Source organism: Nicotiana sylvestris, chromosome 11, assembly GCF_000393655.2.
Source record: "Nicotiana sylvestris chromosome 11, ASM39365v2, whole genome shotgun sequence".
In the NCBI taxonomy this organism is placed as follows: Eukaryota; Viridiplantae; Streptophyta; class Magnoliopsida; order Solanales; family Solanaceae; genus Nicotiana; species Nicotiana sylvestris.
This window is the reverse complement of record NC_091067.1, coordinates 153213666-153221077: the sequence shown is the minus strand read 5'-3', so window position 1 is coordinate 153221077 and position 7412 is coordinate 153213666.

The following is a 7412-nucleotide window of genomic DNA, read 5'->3' as shown; positions in this document are numbered from 1 at the left end:
TGAGCAATGAACTAGCCGTCCTGTGCCTCCGTCCATTCGCACTTCAACTTGAAGTGTCCCCCTCATCGCCTCATTAAAAACCTCCTTGAGAAAACGCATTGGGACAAAACTCAAGTAATGGAAAAAAGAGTACGACTTAGAGAACGTTTTTTCGTAAATGTTGAAGTACTTGAGGTGGGCGACATTCCAGTTTTTTGATAGTAGTTTTCCTTTCATTGTTTCTAGTTGGAATAACCCTTTGTTTGCTATTGCTATGATTTTGTGTGGGCCGTCCCAATTTGTTCCCAGTTTACCTTCCTGTGGGTTTTTTCTCGCTTGTGTTTTAGATTTGAGCATGTAGTCCCCGACTTTGAGTGGTCTGACCTTTGCCTTTTTTTTGTAATAACGTTCTGCCTGTTGTTTTTGGGCGATCATTCTTATGTAGGCCATATCCCTTCATTCTTCAGCTTCATCAAGCTCCTGCCTTCTACTTTCGCTATTCCCCGACCCGCTCTTGCGGGAGTATCTCAAACTAGACTCCCCGACCTCGACCGGTATTATAACATCAGTCCCATAGACTAATGAGTAAGGCTTCTCTCATGTGCTCGTCTTCGGCATTGTTTGGTAGGCCTAAAGTACCTCTTGTAGTAATTTTGGCCATAACTCCTTAGTGTCTTCGAGTTTTTTCTTAATAATATTCAGTATCGATTTGTTGGAGGATTCTACTTGTCCGTTACCCGCGAGGTGATACAGTGTTGAGAGTATTATTTTGATATGCCACTTTTCAAAAAATTCTGCAACATTTTTTCCTGTAAGTTGTGGTCCATTGTCGCAATTGATTTCTTTGGGGAGGCTGAAACGGCATACGATGTTTTTCCATATAAAGGGGTTCACTTCCTGTTCGCGTATTTGGGCGAATGCTCCTAATTCTACCCATTTAGAAAAATAGTAAGTTAAAATAAAAAAATCATATGTTACCTCGCCCCGCAGGGAGGGGACCCACGATGTCCATTCCCCATTTGATGAATGGCTAAGGAGAAGTGATTGAGTGGAGGTGCTCGCCGGCTTGGTGGATCATTAGGCCATACTTTTGGCACTGCTCGAATTTTTTTCACAAAGTCTGCGGATTCTTTTTTCATGGTGGGGTAACCTGCCCGTATGAGGCATCTAACCAAAGCTCGATTGCCGAAATGAGCTCTGCAATGGCCTTCATGGACTTCTTCAAGAACGCGCCGCATCTGATTTGGGCCTAAACATTTCCCCAGGGACTGCCATACATCCTCTTGTATAGGTTTTTATGAATGATATTGTACCTGGCTGCTTGTATTCAAAGTTTCTTGGCTTCTTTTTTAATCATCTGAGAGTACGCCATCCTGCAGATATGTAACAATAAGGTTGCACCAGTCCCAAGTTAGGTTTATGGTTCTTACCTCGATTTGATCTATCACCTAGTGGAGGAGGGTGACCACGTTTCTTTCTCCGGTTGTAATGTTTTTGGTGGCTGCTGCTAATTTGGTGAGGTCATCCGCCTTGGTATTCTGTGCTCAGGGGATCTGGTCGAGCTGACATTCGTCAAACTCGGGCAGCAGCTTACATATCCCAGCCTAGTATTTTTGTAACCTTTGCTCTTTGATATGGAAAGTCCATGTGACTTGGTTAACGACAAGTTGAGAATCGCAGTGTAGTCTTACCCGTCTCGCCCCGTACTTGAGTGCTAGCCTTAACCCTGTAATTACGGCCTCATACTCGGCCTCATTGTTAGTCATGCCCGGGCACCTTATGGAATAGCGAATCACTTCGCCTATCGAGACTTCGAGTACGAGTCCTAGTCCGGACCCTGACGCTTTAGAAGCACCGTTAGTGTATGAAATCCAGAGGTCCTGTGTTTGGGTAGAAGCATGGGCGGCTTCTTTTTCGACTTTAAACATTGTTTTTACGCTGAAGTCGGCAAGGACTTGTGACTTTATCGTTGTTCGCAGTTGATAAGTGATATCACGATTGCTTAATTCTAGGCCCATTTGGCTAACCTCCTCGATAGCTCGGGTTTATGCAAAATACTTCTTAAGGGAAAAGTTGTGACTACCAAGATGGGGTGGAACTGGAAGTAGGGTCTAAGATTTCGTGAAGCTACGACCAAGGCCAGGGCCAATTTTTCGAGGTGGGGGTACCTTGTCTCGGCGTCGACTAGTGTTTTTCTAATGTAATAGATGGGAGATTGCGTAACTTTATTTTCTTGGACCAGAACTGTGCTCGCAGCTACTTCGGATACAACAAGGTAGATGAGGAGGTGCTCCCTAGGTTCTGGTTTTGAAAGCAATAGTGGCGACGACAAGTAAACCTTTAATTCCATCAGGGCTTGGGCAAACTCGGAGGTCCATTGGAGGTCATTATCCTTTTTGAGTACGCCGAGTAATTTGTGGCACCTGTCAGATGATCGCGAGATGTACCTTGAAATGGCATCGATACGTCCAGTCAAACTCTGAACCTGTTTTTTGGTGGTTAAGTGCTTTGATATCCCTTAGATGACTTTGATTTGGTCGGGGTTGACCTCGATGTCTCGCTATGACACGAGGAAGCCCAAGAATTTTCCTGAAGCCACACCGAATGCACATTTTTTGGGGTTTTGTTTTAATCCCTATTGCCTGAGTATGTCGAAGGTTTCTCTCAAGTGGTCGATGTGATCTTCTTTCCTTTTGGACTTGACCGCATGTCGTCTATGTAGACTTTCATCATCTTTCCGAGTTTGTCCTTGAAATTTTTTGTTACCAACCTTTGGTACGTTGCCCCTGCATTTTTCAGTCCGAAAGGCATGACTCTGTGGCTGTAGTTTTCTTGATGGGTGATGAAAGTGGTTTTTCCTTGTCCTCCTCTTCCACGAGGATCTGATTGTAGTCTGAGTAGGCATCCAGAAAACTCAGCAATTTGTGCCCGACTGTTGCATTGATGAGTTGGTCGATATGAGGTAATGAGAATGAATCTTTGGGACATGCTTTATTTAAATCTGTAAAGTCTATACACATTCGCCATTTTCTATTTTTCTTTTTCACCATGACCATATTGGCGACCCATTGGGGGTATTTTGACTCCCTGGCAGAGCCATTTTTTGATAAATTTTTGACCTCCTCGCGTACTGCATCATTTATCGTGGAATTAAACTTAGCCTAACATGCCTCATCGGGGGTGGAATGGGTCGACGTTCAACTTGTGTGTAGCGATTTCCTTCGGGATGCATGGCATATCTGCATGGCTAAAAGCAAATAAGTACGTGTTAGTAAAGAATTGACAAAATTTACCTAGTTCTTGAAGCTTGCAGCTGAAGTAAGCTTTCTTGCTGTGGTTATTTCCATCTAGTTGAAGGGGGTCGAGGTCTTCTATGGTCGATTCTGCGGCTTATACCATATCAGGGAGTCTGATGACGTCCTCCCTTTCATCATAGCTCAACCTTGGACCTGTTAATTTCTATGCTTATTTTGCTTTACCCTTCATTTGTTGAGTGACCGTACAATCCAGGGCGATGCTGTAGCATTCCCGAGATGTGCGTTGTTCTCCTCGTATGCTGAATATTCCCCAGGGACTTAGAAATTTGATGACTTGTTACAAGATGGAGGGGATAGCTCTCATGGCGTTTATCCATAGTCGCCCAATTATGGCATTGTATGCCGTATCCTGAGGGTCCATGATATGGAATGTGGTTTCCAGAGTGACGCCGCTGGCCAGGACAAGGAGTGTAATTTCTCCAGATGTTCGTTCAACTACATTGTTAAAACCTGTTAGTTGTAGACATGTGATTTTTGACCCTCCCCAAAAATTTTCATATTTTAGCATGTAAATATTTAGTTTAAGCTTAATATAGTTATTTCAACTAATTTTGAACCTTTTACATCATTTTATCACAAAATTGAAAAATGCAAAAATAGTTTTTGTTTCTTTTACCTTTTAACAAACAGGTCAATGACATTTATTTATTTCTTATGTTGATTATAAGATTTTTTTTAAAAAAATTTCCTTGCCAAAGATTAATGAATATCTTTAGTTACTAGTTTTAATCTAGGTACCCTTTATTTATTTACTTTTTTCAAAAGAAAACTAAAAAAAAGGGCCAATCGAAAGGTCCGCATAGCCAATTTCTCCTTATCCTCTCTAGCAAATTCACGTGACTAACCTTACTTGAATATCTCTCCAATCATATTTTATCACATTGCATTCATTAATTACTCACATATATTTTTCATACATATTATATTTAATGGGTACCAAAAGAAAATGGGGCAGGGATCTGACCCGATAGACACATAGATATATATATATCATACAATTTCCTTAGAAAACCTAGACCTATATACAAATAACCATGGGCACCGTTTTCAACAGAGGACCCTCCCCCCACTGATCTGTATCCTTCTGAAAACAAAGCAGCCATTTTCATGGATTTTGGCTGAGCAAAAACAAAGCGGCCATCTCACAAACAACCACCCTCAACTTTCGTTTTCCACCCAAAGACCATCCCCATTCTTCGTCTTCTCAGCGCCTAAAGACATTAGCCGCAAAACAGAACAATAATGACCCTGCCCTTCATCTTCTTCGGCGCTAAAGCACAAATAGAGACTCCATGTACGAAGCTCTTAAAAGCTCAATAAAAAGCTCAGTGAAAAGCATTTAAAAGCATCACAAACCCATCGTAAGAAAAGCTCAATGAAATGCAGCTGCAAATCTCTGGCCAAACAATCACAAACCCATCGTAAGAAAAGCATCACTGTCAGCCACATATAATCAACACAAACCTCCACCAAAATCCAGCCCCATAACTCCACCACGTATTCGAGTCTTGCCGACGAGCTTTCCGTTAGTAGATCCGAGGTGCTGATTCGAGGTCCGTTGTTGAATTCTGTCGCGGTTCGGCTCGTTGTTGAGTTTCACAATAATAAAAGTCAGATCCTTCATTTGAGGTCTACCCTTCATCTTTGTTTCTTCTATGCTTTTGTGAACGATGATTCCATGTTAGATTTAAGTTTGCTTTTAATGCTTGAACATGTTTTTCACGCCTGAAGGGCTATCTTATCTTATTGTACTCGTTAATTTAATATTTTTGAGTATGGTAAATGGTTTAAGTTAATACAATAGGATTTTCGTTTATTTTAACTAGATACATAAATATATGAATGAGTTATTTAGTAGTGGCGTGAGTTTTTGAAAAAAAATATAAGTTTGAGTACTTGGAATTTTGGGTGGGATTGGGAATAAAAAAAGGTATAAAATAAATAAGTTTTCATGTCAGCGGGAGGATAATTTCAATCATACTTCAATTTGGAATATAATTCTTTGAGTTATTGATTCATGCCTACGACGTGCTTAGATTGTTAGGAATAGCTTTCCTTTTAATAAAACTGAGGCGTGCCATTCATACAATTGAATCACATAATCTATGGCCCTCATATTAATTATCTTAACTCGTGTATAAAATGCCTTGAACGTTCGTAGTTTGCTTTAGGCACGTTTATGTAAATAAATTGTCATAGCTACGGGTACGGTTCCCGTGACGTAGTTGTGATTGCCTAATTTCTAAATCCGGGGGTACATTTATGTTACCCGGTTATAATTTAATCTTGTTAATAAAATGAACATATTGTCGATCGTGGGTACGACTCTCGTGACATGATTTGCAACGAGTAATTAAATAATTAGCTGTATGACAATTGGATTATTAAAAGCGGTTTAGAAGGAATAAAAATGCACATAGGTTTCAAAGGTGTTTTAAAATCAAATAAATAGGCCAATAATAACAGTTGAGCGACCGTGCTAGAACCACAGAACTCGGGAATGCCTAACACCTTCTCCCGGATTAACAGAATTCCTTACCTGAATTTCTGTGTTTCGCGGACTATAAAATAGAGTCAATCTTTCCTAGATTCGGGATTTGAACCGGTGACTTGGGACACCATAAATTATCCCAAGTGGCGACTCTGATTTTATATAAAAATAATTCCGTTTCGATTGTTACTTAAATTGGAAAAAACTCCAAGATGCCCCTTCCTCGGGGTGGTAAAAAGGAGGTGTGACATTAGTATGATACAACACGACACTATCTTATCCTCGACTTTCATTTGTGCAAGTACCCGAGGGTGGATAATGCACGCGCCGCTCCCATCGTCTACCATAATGCATCTCACATCTGTATCTAAAATTCGTAAAGTGAGAACAAGGGCATCATAGTAAAGGAAAACCAAACAGTAGGTATCTATCTGACTTATCAAAGATGGTACTTTCTTCGAGTTCGTCATACCGTTCGTGAGTGATCGACAGTTTGAGCTTATGGGTTGTGGTGAACTTTACACGTTTGATAGTAGCATTGTCGCCGCCACCGATGTTCATTTGGATGGTGCGGGTTCGTGAGGGCGGTTTCGGTGGTCCTTGATGTTGTTCGCATCCTATGGAAAATTTGGCACTTCCCCGGTTGCTCAGCAATTCCTTAAGGTGTCCTTGTCGAAGCATGTTTATGACCTCCTATTTTAGGGCGATGCAGTCCTCAGTTTTGTGCCCTCGTTCTTGGTGGAACTTGCAAAGGGTGTCTGACTTTCTGGTGCGTGGATCTGACCTCATTTTTTGTGGCCATTACCTTTGATCCGAGTTTCTCCAATGCGTAGACCATTTCTGAAGGTGACACACATAAATTGTGAGCGGATAACAAAGGGGGCATACCTCCCTCATTCTGGTAAGTCCCTGTCCTTGGTCTAGGTGGGCGCTCTTCGCAGTGGGAAGGGGGTACAATGGCGCTTCTGACATATGGTATATTTCATTTCCGATTGGGTTGTGGAGCTACGAGGTCCCTTCTGGCATCGTTTCTTTAATCTTTTATGGACTCTGCTTGTATCGAGGTCAATCGGTAAGTCGGCCTATTGAGGTCGTCCTCATCTACTCTAACCTCGGCACAATAGGCATTGTGTATTTTATCCCAAGTAGTTGGGAGATACTTAATAAGCCGACTTAACAACTTTCCTGTCGCCCTTGAACCATTTCTGCTTAGCCCGTTCTGGAAAGCTGCGATGGCCATTCCTTTCGATACATTTGGTAAGTTCATTCTTACTCGGTTGAATCGGGCAAGGAAGTCCCTCAATCCTTCTCTCAGTGATTATTTGATAGCAAATATATCGTTCACTCTTGCCTCTGTCTTTTTGGCCCCGACGTGGGCCATTACGAACTTATCAGCCATCGCTTCGAATGTTTCAATGGAACGCATGGGCAGCTGAGAATACCATGTTAATGCTCCTCCAGTGAGGGTCTCGTCGAATTTTTTCATCAAAATGGAGGTTACTTGTTCCTTGGCGGGGTCGTTGCCTTTCACGGCGGTGACATAGTGAGTTACATGATCTTCGGGATTGGTCGTACCATCATATATTTTTAGGTAGGTCGGCATTTTGAAGGTCTTCGGTATGGCA